The following is a 21,781-nucleotide window of genomic DNA, read 5'->3' on the forward strand; positions in this document are numbered from 1 at the left end:
ACGGGATGAAACGGGGGAAATTAAAATAGACCCCAATGAAATTAAAAGATGAATTGCAAAGTACCTAGGACATAGTAAATGTTGTATAAATGTTAGTTACTTGCTTATTATTTGTGAATATTGCCTGCATAGATGTCTCAAAGGAAACCTGCTTGTAACCACTAATTCATTGATGTGAATTATAGTAAGTGTGTCTATTTAGCCATCTCTTGCTACATGATTTTATTATTGAATAGATGGTTTCAAAACAATATTTAAAAAACAATATGTAAAAAGTCAGAAAGCATCTTTAGTGTACACCCATACATAATTATTTCAATTTTTGGTCTGTACTCCAATAAATACAACAACTTGGAAGACATGGAAAAATACTTGGAAAAACAATCTCTACCCGGATTATCCCACAGGGATGTCAAGAACCTAATCTGACCCATAGCAAAAGAAGAAAAAGATAAGGCTATCAAGGGCATGTCTACTAAAAAGTCTCCCAGCCAAGACGGCTTCACAGGAGACTTATACCAAGCATTCAGAGAAGAGCTGACACCAGTCCTACACATGCTCTTGTACAGCGTAGAAAAGGATGGCAAACTCATTATATGAAGCTAGTATTACACTGATACCAATGTATCCTACCTCTTTACTCTCAGAGTGATCTATTAAAGTTCCATGATTACTTAATCCAGGCAAATGTAAAGTTTCCATGATGTGTAACCCTTTATACAATAATTTTCTAATAATCTTAATTAAACTTGTATACTTAGAATTATTTGTGAAATTGTTCATTTGTTCCAAGTTCTCAACCCAAAGAGGAATTGTTTAAAAGCAAGTGTGTTGATCAGATTTGTGTCTCTAGTATTTGGCACATTGTTTCTAAGACTTTGTTTCTTTTCCCCTAAAACCTTTTTATTGGGAGCTAGTACAGATAAATCATTCTATAGTTCAATGACTTCAAACAGTATTGCACAATTGCTACCACGATCCATTTCAAAACATTCTCGTTCTTGAACTTCTTGTTATCATCACCGCTTGACTACCACCCTCTCCCACTGCACTCCCCAGGGACCCTTCCCCTACTTGCTGTCTCTGTGGGTTCATTCATCCTGGGTTTCCTATAAAGAAAATCAGAAAAACATACGGCAAAAATTCATAAAGGCTATCCCCAATGACAAAATACATCAGAGTTAAACTCCAATAGGAAGAAAAAGGAATACTTACCTGGCAGGGTAGATACCATGATCACGAAGGTGGTTTTCCCAGGGCGAGGCTTATCCATTGCACTCCGGATGTACTGATCCCTGCGATTTTCCCAAATGTAGGAAACTCGACTGCATAATTTGTGGTAGTGGGGACTACATTCGCGCTTTCCCCAGTAAAAAAAACAAACAAAAATACGAAAAAGGAAAAGGAAAAACACACACATAAAATGTTGAAAACTCTATCAGGCCCAGTGTAGTGGAGGAATCGCCTGCAAGGGTTCAACTGTTCAAGTCAGGTTTATCATTTTGATCTACAGTCATCTCTGCAAGGGACTCTGTTAACTCCAAGTTAGTCCCATCCTTCCATGATGTGTGGAGGGAAATCACTGGAGGCTTCTTTCCTGAACAAATCTCATAAATGTCTCTTGGGCCTTCACTGCCATTCATAGCCTTCTACAAACCAGCATCTCACAGTTTGGGCTCTGCTACTATTTCCTCCTTCACCTTTGGATCGTATGATTTGTAATCCAATTGTCACTGCTGTGGGAGAGCTTCTTCCATGTAAGCTTAGTTGACATCTCAGTTAGAAGGCTGCTCTTTGGACACAAGTAATTAAAACCCCAGATGCTATTTTATCTGATAACTGGGCACCATCTAATTTCTTCATCACACTTGGTTAAAGCACCCATATGCTCTGTTTCCTTCCTGGGGGCAAGTATTGAGTACAGCCATGATATAAGAAACACTTGTTTTTAAATTGAAACTAGGATTCACTGCGAGCCCCAAACCCAGATCTATCTATTTTTCTTTAATCTGCCTTTGGCTCCCTTTAGAAATCTCCTTGTTAATTTATGGTAGAAAGTTTTATCGATCATCTCCATGGAACACAAAGATCTCCTGTTAATGTTGTCATTCATTAGCTTCTGGTATTAAATTTTCAAAAAACAATTGAAAGAAGGATAATGGGTCAAAGTAGACTAACCATTTATCATAATACCTGAATTGTTCACATTATACAGAATAAATCTTTTGTGGCTGGATGTTTACACAAACAATGGCAATTGGTTGTTAGAAAAAACTTATAACAATATTCATTGAGAATATCAGTCACAGGCTTGCTAGAATTATATATACATTATTACAGCATATGGGGCATTGATATAGTAAGCCAATGATTGTCTGTCTACTGAAGTTCAATACTCATGGTATAACTGGTTTCTGCTTCTTTAAACACCATGAATTTTGACTTTTAAGTCCTAAGGTTACAGATGTATTTTTGGTAGAGCCCAGTTCACCGAGTGGAGGGTTGGCTTGAACCTTTCTGTGGCTGTCTTTGGACCATGTTGTGAACCCCACAGATCCAGGATTCAGTGCCCCAGTGTTCTATGGCACTTGGCTGGTGTCCACGGTGTGTCCAGAAGCTTGGATCAAAGTGACTTATTTGGTACACATTGCCAGTGATATTCTCCCTTGAGGGTCCTTAAAAATAGTTTTGTTCATTCTCTGTGCCCACCCACGTGGAGGTCAGTCCTCCCCACTTTTCTGCCGAGAGTACAAACATAGGTACTTGTGTTTCCCAGACCCCTCTTCTCCCATCCCCCTCTCCTGACTGATATTTTAAGGTAAGTTTTGTGGTGGAAGAAATTGAATTTAGATTTGGGAACTTGAATTCTAATCTAACTCCTCATAAATTACTCCGAGATTATGTACCCTGAGCTTCTTCATTTGACAGAGAGTAAATACTAAGTAAGATTATTTTCTGTACTATAAGCTTGTAAGAATAGTGCCCCGCTCCCTCCAAAAAAAAAGTTATATTTTAAGCAGCTTCTAACTGGAGATTTTAACCTGTTCTTATATTGAAGATATAAATATCAAAAGTAAAATAAAATATCAAAAATGCATATTTTCTAATGCATCCACTTGTTCGATTAGTATTAAGCTCGTGGATGTTAACAAAAAACATAATGAAAAATAATTTCCTTTGTTTATACCAGTGGTCTCTCTCATGAAACTGGTAGTATTTCTTCATTTCATTTATATAAAAATATAACTGTTATAATCACCTACAGTCCAGAGAGATATTACTATTTGTTTACTATGCATTTCTTTGGGGCACACAGCCAGCAACAGAAATACCCATACTTCTTGCTCCTGTTTCCTTAGAAACTGTTGCTGTAGCAACCAGATATCTTGAACTAGAGATCCAATACATGCCATATAACAGTGTGTACATTTATACTGGAAATCAGTTTTTACATATTCTTTTTATATTAAGTTTAAAAATAATTGCTGTCAAATCAGTTGAAACTTATAATAAAAAGTATAAAAAATAATACAACAATGAGGCAAAATTTTGATTGATTCTTTAATCAGAATTAAGTAAATGACTCCAAGCAGGTTACATCATTTTTAATCCATAAATGTGCCTACTGTTTCTTTCTCTGATAATCAGTTTCAAATAGAGTGCTACATTTTCTCCTAAAAGTTATTACTTCCAACCCTTAAACATTTATTGTGGTTAAAAAATAAGGCCCAAACATAAAGTCTAGCTCATTCATGTGAATAATACACTTTAGAAAAATGATCTAAATAATTTGAAATATTTATGACATAAATGAATAAACAAGAGTGTGAGTTTTTAACCAAATTCTGGAAATTACTGTGATCAATGAAAATTTAAATAATTTTTCCTAAAATAAAACGTGGACAACTCTATGAATATTTTTAATTTCTCAGAAATATTGTATAAATAAAAACATTATAAATGTTATTTGAATTTTAAAATACAAAATGGACTTCATATTATACTTGTTAAATAGTTTTATTTGCAATTTGTTCTTTGTTGTTGTTTGTTGTTTTTCAAATAACACCCATCAATACTTATGCTGTATCCATTGCTATTCTGGATTTATGCCCTTTGTGATTTTTCTGTGAATTCAAACAAAACAAAACAAAACAACAAAACAAAAAAACATTTACTCCCCTTAAGAAAGGCAATAGGTGAAAATTGTCTGTGTATGCCCAGAAGGAAACTTTTTTCCTTTTATGCCACAACTCTTTTCCTAAAGACCATACTTTAGACCTTTGTTCAAAGCGTTTTCTCAATTTAAAACAACAGTCAAGTCCAAATCTTGCTGCAGTCTTCTTATTTTAATAGAAATTCCGTGTCAAAATTTCATTCCTCCAAGGAAACTTTCTTAGTGCCCCTAACTGTGGTCTCCAATGGAATAATTCCCTACATTTTTAGAGTTATTTCTCCTTATGCATTGTCTATAATAATTCCTCATATATCTATACATTGTCCTTATCTCTATATCCCTCCACAGCCCTCACAAAATTATTTAAAGTGGTTTCCTAACATGGAGTTTGAATTACATTGACAATCCCAAGGAGATAATTTAGCGCAGAATAACCAGTTTCCTTCATTTGTTATTGTTACTATGCTAAAAAGCTGTCGAAACCTAGAGATATACTTGAAGTTCTGTTTAGTACTACGGATTTGACTCGGAGAGACTCAAATAAGGCAGAAAACGCAGTGCTCAGGAAATGTGTCTCTGCAGAGGAAAATAGAGACCTTGGTTCATCTAAGACTGAGGAACAAATTTGGCAAAGAGAAAGCTAGGGAAGGCAGATGGGTAGATTTATAAAACCAATTAATGTTCTCAGTTCACAAACCTGGATGTTCCAATTCATAGCACGAGGTGTGGAGTATTGATCCTGTTACGCAGTAGGCTGCTAAGCACAAGGTCAGTAGTGGGGACCACCACCTGCTCCACCGGATGTGGCTTTCTGCTCATGGAAAGCGTCCTCAATCCACAGATGCGGTTCTAGTTTGTCCCGTAGTCTCTGAGTAGGAATTGACTAGATGAGAGCAAGCGAGTGAGCTGTAGGGCACAGATCTCCTAGACATTATACATGGATCTCCTCTACACTATACATTCTCTATGAAAAGACTTTGTCTCCTCCTCTATAGCGCAGATGTTTTTTGGTTCACATGAAGTCTATTTTCTTCAGTCTGTGCTTGATTCTGTGTCTAAATTTGTTTTATTACCCAGAAGTGATTAATATAGGGAACATTCTCTGCGGATAGGACCTCATTATACTATTTCCAAAAAGAATGGCATTCACAGGTTCATGGGTCAGGATTAGAACGCATATTGTGTGGGGATAAAATTCAATCACAGCTGATTGTTTCCATGAAGCTGAGAAAAGATAACTTAAAAAAGGTAGTAGAAAGATGTGATGGCTAATTAAACGTTTTCTAATAGATAAAGGGCTATTCAGTGTATTTCACTCCTGAATGAATGTTAGTACTTCGTGTGCATCTGTAAGATGCTGCCTTTCTCCACCACCTCCAACTAGAATGTGTATAATGGATATCTTCTATTTACTTTCTGTGTCTGTTCCTATTGATTGATTGTTTTGCTTTCCTGTGCCTTTATGTTGTTGGTAAATGTTTGATGAGTTGACAAATATTATGAAAGAGTCTTCTTTTGAATTGAATTTCTTTCTATTCTTTTGAATTTTTTTTCTTATAGGAGATAGTTCAGCGATTTGGAAGCACTTTTATTCTTTTTGGGTTTGCTTTGAAATTTGCTAAGCAGAATCAGGGCCATCATTTCCTTAAAGCTAACCCCCCCTTATAACTACTGATTATTTAAACTAGTTTGTCGTGTATTGTGAGGGTTCTCTGTTTTAGCTTTCTGGAAATTGAATTATTTTTAGACCTTTATGAGCTCCGTAATTCTTCTATTCTTCTCTGGTGGTTTATCTCCAACCTCATATTTTCCCCACATAACTATGCTGATTGACAACAGCCTTACTTAAATGATGACTTAGAAGGATTACTCTAGTTCTCTGGAGTTATCTCTATAGTTATGCCACCTTGCCCTCCCTGAATGCTCTCTTTTGTCTCCTCAGCTGAAAAAAGATGTCAAGTTCTGTTTGAGGTTCCACAACCTATGCTGCACTACAGAGGCTTTGCAAGTGGTCTGAAGAAGTCCCACTCTTCTCACTGTTATCCATAATTTATCATGATACACAGAAGTAAAAAAATAAAACCTAGTAGCATAGTTCAAGTTTTAAAATGTCCATAGTATCTTTGCTCCATTTTTTAGAGGTAATTATTACCTGCCCTTTGTTTCCACGCAATATTTACCATTGATTATATTAGTATATGTACTGTTTCCAAAAATTTTTCTAGTTTAGAAATTACTCAAATTTATTTCACTTATCACATCTCAGTAAGCTTTTCTGCATGTTTATTCTAGCTGTCATTGTATGATGCTGCCAATGTATTCTCTCATTTTCTCTAATATTATACATATGTTATTGCATTATATATTTATTTATTTCTCTCCTATCGTTTAGCAGCAAGATCCTTAAAAAGTAATACCAAATCTTCTATGTATTTTTGTACATGTAGTAAGAGCACAATATTTGAGGCTTAGGAAATACTGAACAGGTCCTTGTTTAATACATATTAAATGGCTAAATTAATAAATTAATTTAAATATATGCAATTAAACTTTAGAATAGCCCCTAAGGATTTCAATGGAGGCCATTCTAACATAGATTACAGGTCTTCCTTTGGAGGTTCCTCTGGGTTGATTTGAACCTTCAAACTTTTAGTTAATAACTACTGGCATTAACCCTTGGCTCCAAAATACATACATAATAATTAATATTACTGATTAGTAATAGTGACTAAATAAATTAATTAATTGTAATGAATATTTATGTCATGTAAAAAACAATGTCACAATTTTCTCAGATATGAGCATTTGATTCAAATATAGAATATATAATGAGTAACTTCTTTGTACCTATTATAAGACAACAATAAGACGTGTACCTTAAAGTAGCTGAGTCGAACTTGTTCTTCAGAATTTTAAATACATGAGGTTTCTCAATGCAGCTTAATTTTTAATGATGATATTAGTGTTTGTTTGAAAAGCCTCTCTGATGTTCTTTAAAGACCAAACATTCTTTTTCATCTGCTTCGACAAAGAAAGAGCAAAAAGAACATTATAAAATATTGAATGCCAAACTTCAGATTCTGCATCTTTAATGAGCCCTAAGTCGAGGGAGCATGTGTGCCACTAATAATCCACGTGAGAACAATTAGGTGGTCATGGACCTTTTCTAGTCAATGAAATTAAACATTTTAATAATATAATCATTACTTGCATGCATAACCCATAAATTAGGTATCATAATATCAAATTAAATTTCCCTACTGTTGGCCAATTTAAAGTTAAAATGTTTGCATTGTGCAATCTGATGAAAGTGAGTTCTGCATACAGTTTTACTCATTGCATAGATTTATAGTCAGAATACCTATTGTGTAATTTATAGAAAATTATTTATTCAGGTCTAAAATTGATACAAAACAATTGCCTGGTAAGAACAAAGATGTAGTAAACATTGTACATGGATTCAAACAAAGATTTAATAAATGTTCTATATATACTGGAGAAGGAGCCTTGATGGCACAATGGGTTAAGAGTTAAGCTAATAACCTGGAGGGAAAACAATGAGCTTTTCTGCTCCTGTGAAGATTTACAGCCTCAGGAACCCTGGACAGACGAACTACCTTGTCTCATAGGATTGTTACAAGTTGGATTCGACTCCACAGCAGTGGGACTCTATTAGAAACCATGTGACAAGTTTTTCCATTAGGTGCTCTAGAGTTGATTTTCAACTCAGAGAAACCCCATGTGACAGAGCAGAAATGTCCAATACAGTGGATCCCTGGTGGTGTTGTGGGATAAGTATTGGGTTGCTAACTGTAAGGTCAGCAGTTCAAATCCACCAGCAACTCCATGGGAGAAAGATGAGGCTATCTCTTCCTGTAAAGATTTTCTGTTTTGAAAACTCTGCACAGGATCACTACTAGACCCTATTCCTTCTATGGCAGTGAATTTAGTTTGTTTATTTTGAGATAATTATAGAAAAGATCATACAATTATCACAAAATGGCTAAACGCTTGGCTTCTAAGGAAAAGGATGGCTATTTAAACTTACAAGGTGCTCTGTATGAGAAAAGAGCAAGTGATTTCTTCCAATAAAGATTACTGCCTAAGTAACTGTAGAACTATTCTACTTTATCCTTCAAGGTCTCCATGTATTGAAACACTCAGATCCTTGATGACTTAAAAGAGCTACAGAATTAAGTCTCTGTATCACCAGGTCATTCACCCAGAGAGCCTCTGGGAGACTTCAAACTTCTGGACTTTCAGTTGGCAGCCAAGCACTGAAGATTGAACTACTTGAGCTCCATATATTGTCCATATGTTATTAAGTTTAAAATTAGAGTCATGTCCATATAATCATAAAATTTTAAGGAACTAAGTAAATTTGGTAGTTTTACCCTGAATAAAAGTTTTTATTTTAATTTAGGTAATATGCAACAAACTTATTTCTTAGAGAATTTGAAATCTGCTTACTTATGTAGTTCAGTAAACATTTCTCAATAAAGCTAGAGGCAGAGAAAATATGGAAACTATGGAAAAATCAGGGGTGGGTGTGGGGAATGATAAGGATTTTAAAATTCATCTTCTACCTTTTTTTTCTAGAGTATTCATTAATTCAACAATTTACTTTTTTGTCAGGGTCTTTACTCTTCTCAGACTGTCCTCATATTCCCTTATTCTACGGGTGCAAATACCCTGATGTTTAGCACCCCTGCGCACAACAAAATGAAGCACTGTCCAGCAGGCACCATCGTCACAACCATCTTAGCCATTGTGCCAGTCCATCTCATTGAGGGTGGTCCACTTAACTAAGTATGATGCCCTTTGTCTAGGGATTGGTCTTGACGGATAACATGTCCCAAGTACATGAAGCCATGTCATGCCACCCGTGCTCCTAAGGAGCATTCTGGTTGGCCTTTCACCAATACAGAATGTTTGTTCTGCTGGCAGTCCATGCTGCATTCAACATTTCTTGACAACTCCATAAATTAAACAGATCAATTCTTCTCCAGTGACCTCTCATGCATATGGAATGATTTAAACACTATGGCTTGGGTCATTTATAGAACCTCAGAGTGAGGATCTAGCCTTGCTTTTTAACACTTTAAATAGATCCTGTTAGCAGATTTTCCCAATGCAACTTATCATTTGAATTCTTGACTGTGATTTCCATGAGTAGTTGATTCAGGGTGCAGGTAAAATAAAATTCTTGACAACCTCAGTCTTTATTTATTATAGTAATGGCTATTAGTCAGGTATAAGGATTTTGGTTTCCTATTGTGTTGCTTTAAAATATATCATATTCTCAAATTACTCATGTGAAATTTTTTGCTTTGGCGACTTTAGTGTTAAAATATTTATCTTTATGAAATAAAATTTTCATATATTATTGTAAATTCAAGGACCCATTGATGTGCATCAGTTCAGCAGGGGACTGCTAACCAAAAAGGTACCAAATGGAACCCGTCAACGGCTTCCTAGGAGCAATATGAGCCAATTTGCTCCAGTGAAGATTTACAGCCTTGGAAAGTCTATGAGACAGTTCTATCCTTTCCCATTTGAACCAAAACAAAACACCCCCCCCACCCCCCAACAAACTGCCATCGAACAAGTTCTGACTCATAGTGACACTTCAGGACAGGGTAAAATTGTCTGCATGAATTTCCAAGAATGACATTTACAGGAGTAAAAAGCCTCACCTTTCTCCCACAGAGCAGCCGATGGTTTCAAACTGTTGATCTCTCAGTTAGCAATGGAATGTGTTACCACTACCCCACCAGGGGTAATGGGACATTATAAATTGGTATTGACTAGTCTGTACTGGGTCTGCAGTGGGAATTGGTAATTTCAGAGGCATATTTTCTAAATTACTGTTTTCAGGAGGACTTACCTTCTGGCAAGATTTTGAGCCTGGGAAGCAAAATAAAACACACCAAACAGAGCCCTCCCCCAGAAAACCAGCTGATGTAAACTGCGATTGGTAATAGCTTTTCCACGTAGATAGCTATCAATTTAAATCAGAATACCCTCATATGATTATAGACTTGAGTATCCAATCACGGGATCAAATAGGATAATAGTCACAGAAATTGTTGCTTGTTCTGAGTCTAATTTTATACTGCAGAATGTTATTAGTAGAACTTTTCTAGTATGGGAAGAGAATTTCCCTATATGGTCTTTGGCATATTTTCTTTCTAGCATTATGAAATTCTTCTTGATAATTTATATATGGTTATGAGATGGCTTGATATAATTTTAGGTTTTACTTCTTTCATGAAAAGGTGCAGGAAGAAGATAGTTGAATGTTTATATTTTGTAAAATGATTTTGGATTCAATAATAGTGGGAATTTTCTTTAAAGCTATCTTTCAGAGAAACAAAGCCCCCAGCTCAGTATTCTCACCAAAATAAATTCCAATTAAATATAAAAGTCCTTGAAAAACAATGAGGTAGCTGCATATAATCTTGAAAGTTGAGAAAATGGCTGTATCCATTACTGCACTAGTACGTTTCATCAAGCAGAAGATGTAAGAAGTGATCCAGTATAAACTTTCAGAGATTTTCTGCAATTATTACTATTTGACTGGGTTGTCTAGAGAAACAAAACCAGTGATACTCATATATATATAAGAAACAATTTTATACAAAGAAATAATTTTTTATCAAGAAGGAGTCCCAGCCTGGTTTGGGTCAAGTCCATGGATCCAATACAAGCCACAGTCCTCTTCAGACTCACAGAGCTGAGGGCCCATGAAGTAGAAGGGCGAAGAAGGAAGCAGCGAAATCACAGTGCAGAATTGTGTGGATCCAAGTTTGGTGGGAACATAGCAGGGCCCTGACAGCTCCCAGCGTCCATAATCCAAGCGATGAAGGACGAGAGAAAGAGGGAGGTGCCCATGGTCTCTTAAGAAGGCGTCATTAGGAAGGATGTGGCCTGGACTCCACCCCTACCTCCCCACAGGTACCATCCAGTTGTCATAAAGTATAACCACCACAGTCACGCAAGTAAATCTGCTCCCTTGCCTCTTTCACAGCGACCTAGTCTTGTTCAACAATGCCTTGCCATTTTTGTTTGATTTATGTTGTTGTTGTTATGAATGCAATCTCTTTGAGAAATATTTTTAAATTAAAGAATATCAATATACACTTTTTGTGCAAGAAAAGTCAACTATTTTAGGTATACAGCTTTAGGTATTAATACATACAAAGCATGCTATATACTTAAGATAAAAATGATTATTATTAAAAAATGCGACCTCATACCACTTTGTAGTTAATATTGTACCCCCAAACCCCAGTTTCTGTCAAACACTGAGTGTATCTCTCTTCTGAATATATTTTATAACTTTCTTTTATGAACTATAGTTTCAATAAAACTGTAAAGATTTGCCCATTTGTGCCTGGATTCTTTTATTTACAATAATAATGCTTGTGAAAATCACCTGTGTTGTTGCATGTATCTGTCATTTATTCCTTCAATTTTTAATATTATTCTATATTATGAATATACTATCATTGTCTATCTATTTACTACTTGGGTGGACTTCAGGTTTCAGATTTCAGTTATTTTTAATAAGCTGATGTACAGTATGTTAACACATAAATTTATCTTTCTTTTCAGTAAATACAAACTAGGTCCTTTATATATATGCATTTGGGTATAAAAGGAACTTTTGAAAACAGACCAGCATTGTTTTTGTTTCTTATATTTATATGTTGCAATAACATATTGTGACATACAGATTCCTTTTTTTTTGGGGGGGGGGGACTTTTAGTGAAACATACAAAGGTGACCACCATGGGCAAAGGAAACACTGAGAGTTGGGACTTAATTAAATTGGAGCTGGTAGTTTTTAGCTGCCATCCAATCAGTGCAAACTCATAGAGAACCTATGTACAAGAAAGGAAAACACTGTGTATTCCTGTGTCATCCTCAAAATCGTTGTTATGTTTCTCACTGCCTAGAACCTGTAAATGCTAAATTAAGTGTTTATTTAATTAATTCAATTAATGAATGAATTTTGTATAGAATCCTTTAAACATTTTGGATTACATATTTATACTAAATGGAAATACATTTTGCTGGCTTTTATATAGTAAAGCATATTTTAGTATTATATTTATTTGTTTCATATTTTAAAGTATACACTAAATATAAGCAATATACTCTTTCAGAGAAATACAATTAACATTGTGTTTGCTTGTCAATTAATCTGGAAGATAATCACATGAAATTTAATTTAATTTTAGGGCATTTAAATATGTCATTATAATGTAGACTTTAACTTGTGGGTTGCATATACATTGTCGTCCTGAGAGCAGCGGGCGTGAAGTTACACGATGCTTATTTGAGATGTCATACGCTGCGAGTTGACATGGATAGAGAAAAACAATTTTCAGGTAAGGATGCAAAATTGAAATTCAGAAGGGAAAACAACACACTGTCACCCTCATTTTGCCTAGACTAATCTGGTAGCCCCTTTATGTAGTAATCTCCAGCATGAGTAGAAGCACAGTTATTTAAGAAGAGTTTAACAGGTCTCTCAAGCTCTACTGAAAAGGCAAGTAGTCTGGAATAGCTTAGCTAGTTTTGTTATAGAGTAACTTCACATTTGCTCAACCTTATAACTAAGATACTAGTTGCATTATAAAAAGTTGTCTGGATTTTATGTGTTGAAATGATTTTTATGATCTTCTTATTTGGCACTAGAGAGTAGGTACTCACAAAGCAACTAAACAAATAAGTGTTTTAGTCACGTTTAAGTTTAAAGGTGCCTGCATGTAGCTTAAAATGACTACTGGAAATATTTATCATGGATTTTTAAAAATCGCTTTAATTATTCACATGGATTTTTGAAAGCACAACCATGAAAGAGCATTAACTTCTTTGAATTCCTTCATATTAATTACATAAGGGTTTTTGTTGTTCAGAGTTGGAAAATAAGCCATACTTATAAATAGTTATGGAGTAAATCAACCACTTGTCTGTCAGTTTGTTACACTGTAGTGGCTTGTGGGCTGCTGTGAAGCTGGAAACTGTATCAGTGATATTTCAAATACCAGCCGGCTTACCCAAAGTGGACAGGTTTCAGCAGAGCTTCCAGGCTAAGAACAGACTACAAAGAAGAGGCTGTCCACTAGGGAGGAATTTGCCACCGAAAAATGTATGCATGCCATGGATCCATGCCAGATGCTGCAGGCCGAAGGAAGCAGAACTTTGGCAGAGAGTGCCAGAAGACGGTCTCCTCCTGTCAGAAGGCACTCAAAACATATCTGTGAACGAGGTGCCCTTTCATAGCAAAGTGGCCCCGAGTGACGTGAATGATCTAAAGTCTGTGGGAATGCAGCACTGGGGACCTTTACTTGCTTATGAGGCATGACTGAAAATGAAAAGAAACAGTTGCAAAAAGCTACTAATGATCGGAACTTTAAATGTACAAAGTATGAATCTAGGAAAATTGGAAGTCATCAGAAATGATATGGAAGGCATGGAGACCCATATCCGGTATTAGAGAGCTGTAATGCACTGGTACTGACCATTTTTCATCATAAAGCCATGTTGTTTACTAAGCTGGGAATGACAAAATCAGTAAGAGTGGCTCTGCTTTCATTGTCAGATAGGACACTTTGAGGTCTATCTCAAAGTACAGTGTTGTCTTTGATAGGATTATCTCTGTCTGCCTTCAAGGAAATCCAAGCAATAAAACTCTTATTCACAAACCACAAAAACTAATGATGAAGCAGTTGAAGAATTCTACCAATGCTTTCTGTTTGAAATAGGTCAGACTCTTGAAAGGACAAACATAAATTCGGCCTCGTTTTGCCAGCATGCCCGGAAGTGTCTTGCCTGACTTGCGGGGAGATACTAGGCCAAGCCTCGCTTGGGAGTCCCATCCCTGGCCTAAATGGAGACCCCAACGTATAATCTCTTCAACAGCCTGTCAGGAATGCCATTTCCTAGCCAGCGGATGCAATCATGACACATTGATAATTATAGGTTATTGAAATGAAAAAGTTGGAAACAAGAGGAAGGAACTGTAGTTGGGAAATAGGATAGAAATGAAGCTGGAAATCCCATGATGAAATTTTGCAAGACAAGTGACTTGTTGATAGTAAATAACTTTTCAGACACTAATAGAGACTATACACATGGGCTTCTCCATATGATGTACATAGATATCAAATTGACTCCATCTGGGGGGAGAGAGGGGGGAGAAGCTCTGTCTCAGCAGCTGAAGCCGGGCTATGGGGCTGACTGGAGAAGAGACCACCAATGACTCCTACGTAGTCAGATTAAAGCCGAAGAATATTAAAATAATTCCACGAGAGCCAAAATACTACCTTTCATATACCCCAGCTGAATTCCAAAAACCGATTTGCTGCATTGCCCACTGATGAGCTGCGGAAGGCATCTAGAACATCGTGCATGAAGAAAGCAGAAGGTCGTGAAAAAAAACTGGAAAGAAAGAAGCAATCAAAGTGATGTGAGAAGAGACTCTGAAGCTTATTCTTAATCACAGGGCAGCTAAGGGAAAATGGTAGAAATGGTGAAATCAAAGATCTTAATAGACCATTTCAAAGCTCAAGCTCAAGAAGACAAAGCAAACTATTTTAATATATAAAGATCTAGAGTTAAAAAATTTTTGACAAAAAGGAAGGACATGTTCCATATACCTTAAACTGAAAGAACTGAAGGGAAAACTTAAAGTCTCATTTCAATATTGAAAGATTCTATGGGCAAAATATTGAATGATACAGGAAGCAACAAAAAAAAAAAGATGGAAAGAATACATAGAATCACTTTACCAAAAAGAGTTGTTCTCAGGAGCAAGACCAATGGTACTGAAGGAGAAAGTTCATGTAACACTGAAAGCATTAGCCAAAAACAAAGCTCGAGGAATTGATTGAATAGGTACGTTTCAACAAGATGATGAAGCAATATACATACTTACTTGTCTATGCTAGAAAATTTGGAAGACAACTACTTGCCCACCTGACTGGAAAAGATCCATATTTGTACCCATTCCAAAGAAAGTGACACAAGAGAATATTCAAATTATAGAACAATATAATGGATATAATCTGTAAGTAAATTGCTGCTGATGTTCATACAGCAATGTTTGTAACTGTACATTGACTGGGAGCGCCAGAGCTTTAGGCTGGTTTCAGAAGAGAATGTGGAACAAGGCATATCATTACCTTTGTTAGGTAGATCTTGGCTGAAAGCAGAGAATATCAGAAAGATGTTTACTTGTGTTTTATTTACTAGGCAAAGGCATTCGACTATGTAGATCATAAACAACAAGCAACAACCTTGAGAACAACGGGAATTGCAGAGCACTTCATTGTAGGATGTATAGATGAATCAAGAGGCAGTTGTTCAAACAGTATAAGGGAATATGGCATGGTTTAAAATCAAGTGTGTCAGAGTTGTATCATCTCATCTTATTCTAGCTGGATGCTGAGCAAATGATCCGAGAAGATGGATTATATGAAAAAAGGGTGGCATCAAAACTGATGCTAACAACCGGTGATAAACAGATAACAGCCTTGCTTGCTGAGAGTGAGGAGAACTTGAATCCCCTGCTGATGAAGATCAAGGATTTTACCCTTCAGTATGGATTATAACTCATGATAAAGAAGACCAAATCCTCATAACTGGCACAATAGGTAACATCATGACAAATGGAGAAAAGGTGAGGTTGTCAAGGATTTTGATGTGCTTGGATCCACAATCAAAGGTCAAGGAAGCAATAATCAACAGATAAGTAGACATATTACATTATGTAAACCTGCTGCAAAAGATCTTTCTAGAGCATTGCAAAGCAAGGTTGTTACTTTGAGGACTTAGATGTGCTTGACCCAAGCCATGGAATTTTCAATTGTGTCATGTGCGTGTGAAATTTGAACATTGAATAAGAAAAATAAACAACACAGTGGAAGAACAGATGCATTTAAACTGTGGTGCTGGCAAAAGAATATTAAAAGTACCATAGACTGCCAAAAGGATAAACAAACCGGCCTTGGATAAAGTACAGCCAGAATGCTACTTGGAGGCAAAGATGGAGCGACTTCCCCTCACATACTTTGGACAGGTTGTCAAGACAGTCTTTGGAGAAGGACATCATGCTTCCTAAAGGCACATAAGCAACCCAGCAAATGCATTTTGGGTTTCACTGTGGTCAACAGTCCTCTGCAAACCCGGTATTCAGAATTTAAGATCTAAGCAATTCCCGCCTCTGTGATTGTGTTTGTTTATAATTTTTCAGTTACTTCTTCTGGTCTACTTCTTCCATGTGGACTTATATTCATATAGCTGATTGTTTAAATACAATCACTTAATACCCCAGGCACAATCCTTTATGGCAGCTAGGCACCATCTTCTTTCTTTACCGCACTTTGTTGCAGCAACTATATCTTTAGTGATATCTTAATGAGAGTAGGTATCGAGCAGGGATATGTTCCAAGAAATAATTATTAGATTGGGACTGATTAAGTGTGCAAGCTCAAAATCCATTCATATATCTATGACTTCTATAAGTCCCTGGTTTGCTTTAAATACACCATTGTTATTTTATTGAAGGACATTATAAATTATCCCTACAGTACATTACATATGATATTCTGTTGATATTGATATTAATTCTATTTATATTACCAATGATTTAGCCACTGGTATGGAATTGAAATAACTGTCAAGAAAAAGAAAGTATCCATGTATAGAACAGTCTTTTAGACCAAAATACATGAATTTCTGATTTGTGCAGATTAACAATGTGACAGGCCATTATTTGCATTTACATAGAGATTTGGAAAGAGATCAACACTTTCATTAATGCTCTTTTATAAAGGCCAAGAGTCTTGTCAGTCTTATGCACACAGGAGTTTTCCAGTGTCTTTGTTTGGTACTGGTGTGTTTGGGATAATGTCCAGTTCCCTCAGTGGGTGTTCCAAATCAAACCCTGCTGCTTTGTGCTATGGAGGATATTGCGCACCTTGAACGGACAGAGTTTAATTCTGTTGGGTGTCTATAGTACATGGACTGCATCATCAAGGTTTAAATACAAACAAGGTCAAAAGTGTCCAATTAGGTACTTGATATCGAGCTTATTCTCCCATTGGTGGTCTATATTCTTAATGTTGAGAATATTTCCTCGGTAGCAGGCTACTTGCCTTGTTTACTCATCGGACTATTGCAGTCACCTTCTCTGGGACAGACATGCCCTCTACCCACCCATCTCTTGACTTTGGTTTCCAGTAAGACTGACTAATCATTCTTATAGGAGCATCTGCTAATTTTAGGTGACCATACAGTAGTGTTATATGCTGCCTCTCTTATTCTTCCTAGGAGTAAAGAATCTATTTTTCTTTAAATTGAAAAAAAAAAGGATGTGTAAATATACAGAGTTATTTGTATGTTACACCAGATAATAAAAACAGCATTTCCATTTACATTTAGAAGTAAGTTGTTTTATTTGGCTGGGGTGAAAATAAGGAATATAAAGGGAATATAGTTATATCAATGTTGAATTGTTTGTGGGGTTTGATGCAAAAAATCACTAAGCATCTTTCAATAAATGCTGATTGAATTAAATTTACAAAAATGTCTTAGTAATATCTATATATGTATTATATATACATATATTCTCTTTGGTTGCCACTCATTTCACAATTGTATCCTGGAAAATATACTATTATAAAAGGAAAAAAGCGCTGTGAATTCATTTTCCTAATAGGTCTATACAAAATGATTGTAAGAAAGCAATGAAAACTAGCAACAGCAATGCTGAAAGTCATATGTCTGCAGACAATACATGTGTAGAAAAATGCTAACTCTATAAGAATGGTAGGGATTTAGAAATCATTTCTTGATAGTTAGGAAATACATTTTCTCTGAGGTGTTTTCATTTTCTGAAATTTTCAATGAATAATTACACATCTGTCATTTCTTTGTAAAAACAACCTACGATTAAAGAACCAAAGACCTATCATTGCTTTGTTGACATAGAGTTAAATGAGTAAACTTGAAATGATTTCAACAAAGGCACTTTTGCTACTTAAAAGCAATTACTGTATTGTTGCTATAGCACTTGCTAGAAAAATATGCACAGTTGACCTGTAGCTGACTAAGGGTCAAATGTATGCCACAGATGTTCTTGATTTTCATTTCAAAGCTGATAAAGCAGTCTTTCGCTGATAATTCTCAGATAGAAGTAATTAGTTACAAGTCTATGAAGTGTTAAGTGTGCCCCTTATGCTAAAAGAGGGTTGCTCATCACTGCTTTATTTTTGTATGCTTTAAGGAGAAAATTTTAAATACTAGTTATGATATCAGCATAAAATACATTTAATGTAACTAATCAATAAGCAACTGATGAGGTATAACTACAGTTAACTTATTATAGTGAGTAATAAAAATAATGAAGATGTAGCTGGGAATGTATTATTAATGCTTTATATTTCTTGTTTTTTTCCCCTGGACTTATTTGTACTGAGATAGTTAGAAGATAAAAAGAATAATAATAATCCTAAGTGAATCAGAAGTTTTTGAACACTCTGACACCAGTTTCTCCCATGATTGTCCTTCACTGACCCATAGTGCTATGAGGGACAACACTGGAGACACAGTGTGGGAATTGCGCCTGATCTGACCCCACCACACTGAGAGGAAACACTAAGGGTGTGCAACCGAACAGCAAGGGGAACAGAGTAAAAAAGTTCCCAGGGAATGCCAAAAATAGACTTTGGGGCCAGGGTGTAGCAACCCATCAGACTCAACTAGAAAACACTCTTAAAGGTCAACAAACAGACCTTGAACTATTTACAGGCCTTTCCTTATTTGTCCTTGTTTTCTTTTTTCTTTTGTACCTTTGTTTCACTCTGTCTTGTTTTTTGTGCATATTATTATCTCTGCAGATCTATCCAGATAAGATAGGTGGGATAAACAATCTGGAGGAGAAAACAACGGGACCAAAGGTTCTGGGGGCACATGGGAGATGGGGATGTGGGGGAAAGGAAGTGGGTGTTAACAAACCCAGGGGCAAGGATCAAGTGATCCAAAATCAATGACGAGGAGGGTGTAGAAGCCTGGTAGGACTTGATCAAGGGCAATGTAACCGAGAGGAATTACTGAAACACAAATGAAGGCTGAACATGATAGGGGGGAAAAAAGGAAAGGAAACGGAAATAGAGGAAAGCACTAGGAGGCAAAGGGCATTTATAGAGGTCTAAATACAGATATGTACATATGTAAATATATTTACATATGACAATGGGGAAATAGATCTATGTACATATGTTTATAGGTTTAGTATTAAAGTAGCAGATGGACATTGGGCCTCTACTCAAGTACTCCCTCAATGCAAGAACACTTTTTTCTATTAAACTGGAATTCCATGGTGCTCACCTTCCTGACACAATTGCTGAAGCAAATGTGGTGAAGAAAGCTGATGGTGCCCAGCTATCAAAAGATATAGAGTCTGGGGTCTTAAAGGCTTGAAGATAAATAAGTGGCCATCTAGCTGAGAAACAAACAAGCCCACACCAGCCTGTGTGAGCACACCAGCCTGTGTGAGCACACCAGCCTGTGTGAGCACACCAGCCCGTGTGGTCACGAGATGTCGACAGGATCAGTAGAAAGTCTCATTTTTTTCCTTTTGAGCGACTGGTGGTTTCACACTGCTGACCTTTTAATTAGCCGCTCAATGCACAGCCCAGGGAGACATTATAATTCAAAATTGACTCCAGTGTGAGTGTGTCTTGTGTTCTTTTGTTCCTTTTTTTACTGCCCTATATACTTGGTAGATTTTTGGCTTACTGTTTTTGAGATTTTTCTCTTTGTCTTTTGCTTTCTGCAGCTTGACTGTGACAGACCTTGGTGTGTATCTTTTTGTGATTTATGGTACTTGGTATTAATTGAGCATATTGGAGTTTTAGATTAATGTAATTTTAAAATAAAATCAAGGGAGTGTTCAAAGAAATTTAAATAAAAGTGAATTGCCTTTTCTCTTTATGACAAGAAAAGGAAGCATATTATCAGGTCTTTCTTCTAAAGTGTCTGCATACACCACATTCTGATTAACCGTTTGTATCACCCAGTGACGCCAGACACTGTACGGATAGTTTAAAAATAAATTTGTTATTTTTCATAGCATGCTTTAAATTGCACACAAATAGAAAAAAAAAGTGTAGCACTCTACCATGGGAAGATTCTTCTACTAAGTATGTAAAGAATTTCCAAATTCCTTGGCGGGTTAACCTAACTCACCTATTGCCATTGAGTCAATGCTGACTCAGAGTGACAGAGCACAACCAGAATGGTCCTTAGAATTCAGTATGATGGACTTCACCTCAAATATTTTTTGTTTGTTTGTTATTTTTTTAAATCATTTTACTGGGGGCTCGTACAACTCTTATCACAATCCATACATACATCAATTGTGTTAAGCACATTTGTATGTTTGTTGCCATCATCATTCTCAAAATATTTGCTTTCTACTTGAACCCTTGATATCAGCTCCTCATTTTCCCCCCTCCCCACTCTCCCCTTCCTCATAAACCCTTGATAATTTATAAATTATGATTATTTTGTCATATCTTACACTGACTGTCCAATGTCTCCCTTCACCCACTTTTCTGTTTTCCATCTTCCAGAGAGGAGGTTATATGTACATCCTTATAATCGTTTCCCCCTTTTATACTTTGGACATGTTATAAGAACAGACTAGTTCCTAGAAAAGGGCATAAAACTAAAATCCAAACTCACTTCCATTGAGTCCAGGCCAACTCATAGTGACCCTACAGGACACAGTAAAACTGCCCCTATGAATTTCAGAAATTGTAACTCATTATGGAAGTAGAAAGCCCTGCTTTTCTCCCACAGAGAGACTCAAACTGATGATCCTTTGGTTAGCAGCCCAATGCATAACCACTATGCCACCCAGGCTCTTTGAAAAAGGACAGAATGCTTGGTAAAACAGAAGGGTAACGGAAAAGTGAGAGACACTAGATGAGACAGATTGATACCTGGCTGCAACAAGGGGCTCAAATATAACAATTGTTGTGAAGATGATGGACAAGCTCTGGCAGTGCTTCATCCTCTCTCTTTAATCACTTTATTGGGGACTCTTACAGCTCTTATCACAATCCGTATATCCTTATTGTGTCAAACACATTTGTACGTTTGTTGCCATTATCATTCGCAAAACATTTTCTTTCTACTTGAGCCCTTGATATCAGCTCATTCTCCCCCTCCTTTATGAACCCTTGATAATTTATAAAATTTTTCTCCCATGTCTTAACTGACCACTGTTTCCCTTCACCTGCTTTTCTGTTGTCCATTCCCCTAAGAAGGGGTCACATGTAGATTATTGTGATTGGTTCCCCCTTTCTCCCCTTATCTTCCCCTTCCCCTCCTGGTATCACTACTCTCATTATTTGTCCTGAGGGATTTATCTGTCCTGGATTCCCTGTGTTTCAGCTTTTATATGTACCAGTGTACATGCTCTGGTCTAGTCAGATTTGTAATGTTGAATTGAGGTCATGATAGTGAGGGAGAGGTAGCTTTAAAGAATTAGAGGACAGTTGTATGTTTCATCAGTGCTATACCGCA

General features: G+C 36.3%; 1 non-coding gene across 1 annotated transcript; it reads left to right on the forward strand.

The window, feature by feature from the left end:
- Positions 1 to 1,207: 1,207 nt before the first annotated feature.
- Positions 1,208 to 1,370, forward strand: LOC115871196. The gene has a single exon (XR_004047151.1). It is a non-coding gene; the product is annotated as a U1 spliceosomal RNA (small nuclear RNA).
- Positions 1,371 to 21,781: the final 20,411 nt, after the last annotated feature.

The sequence above is a fragment of the Echinops telfairi genome, unplaced genomic scaffold (genome assembly GCF_000313985.2).
Source record: "Echinops telfairi isolate 266 unplaced genomic scaffold, ASM31398v2 ScPeMD7_3533;HRSCAF=4204_1, whole genome shotgun sequence".
Classification (NCBI taxonomy): domain Eukaryota; kingdom Metazoa; phylum Chordata; class Mammalia; order Afrosoricida; family Tenrecidae; genus Echinops; species Echinops telfairi.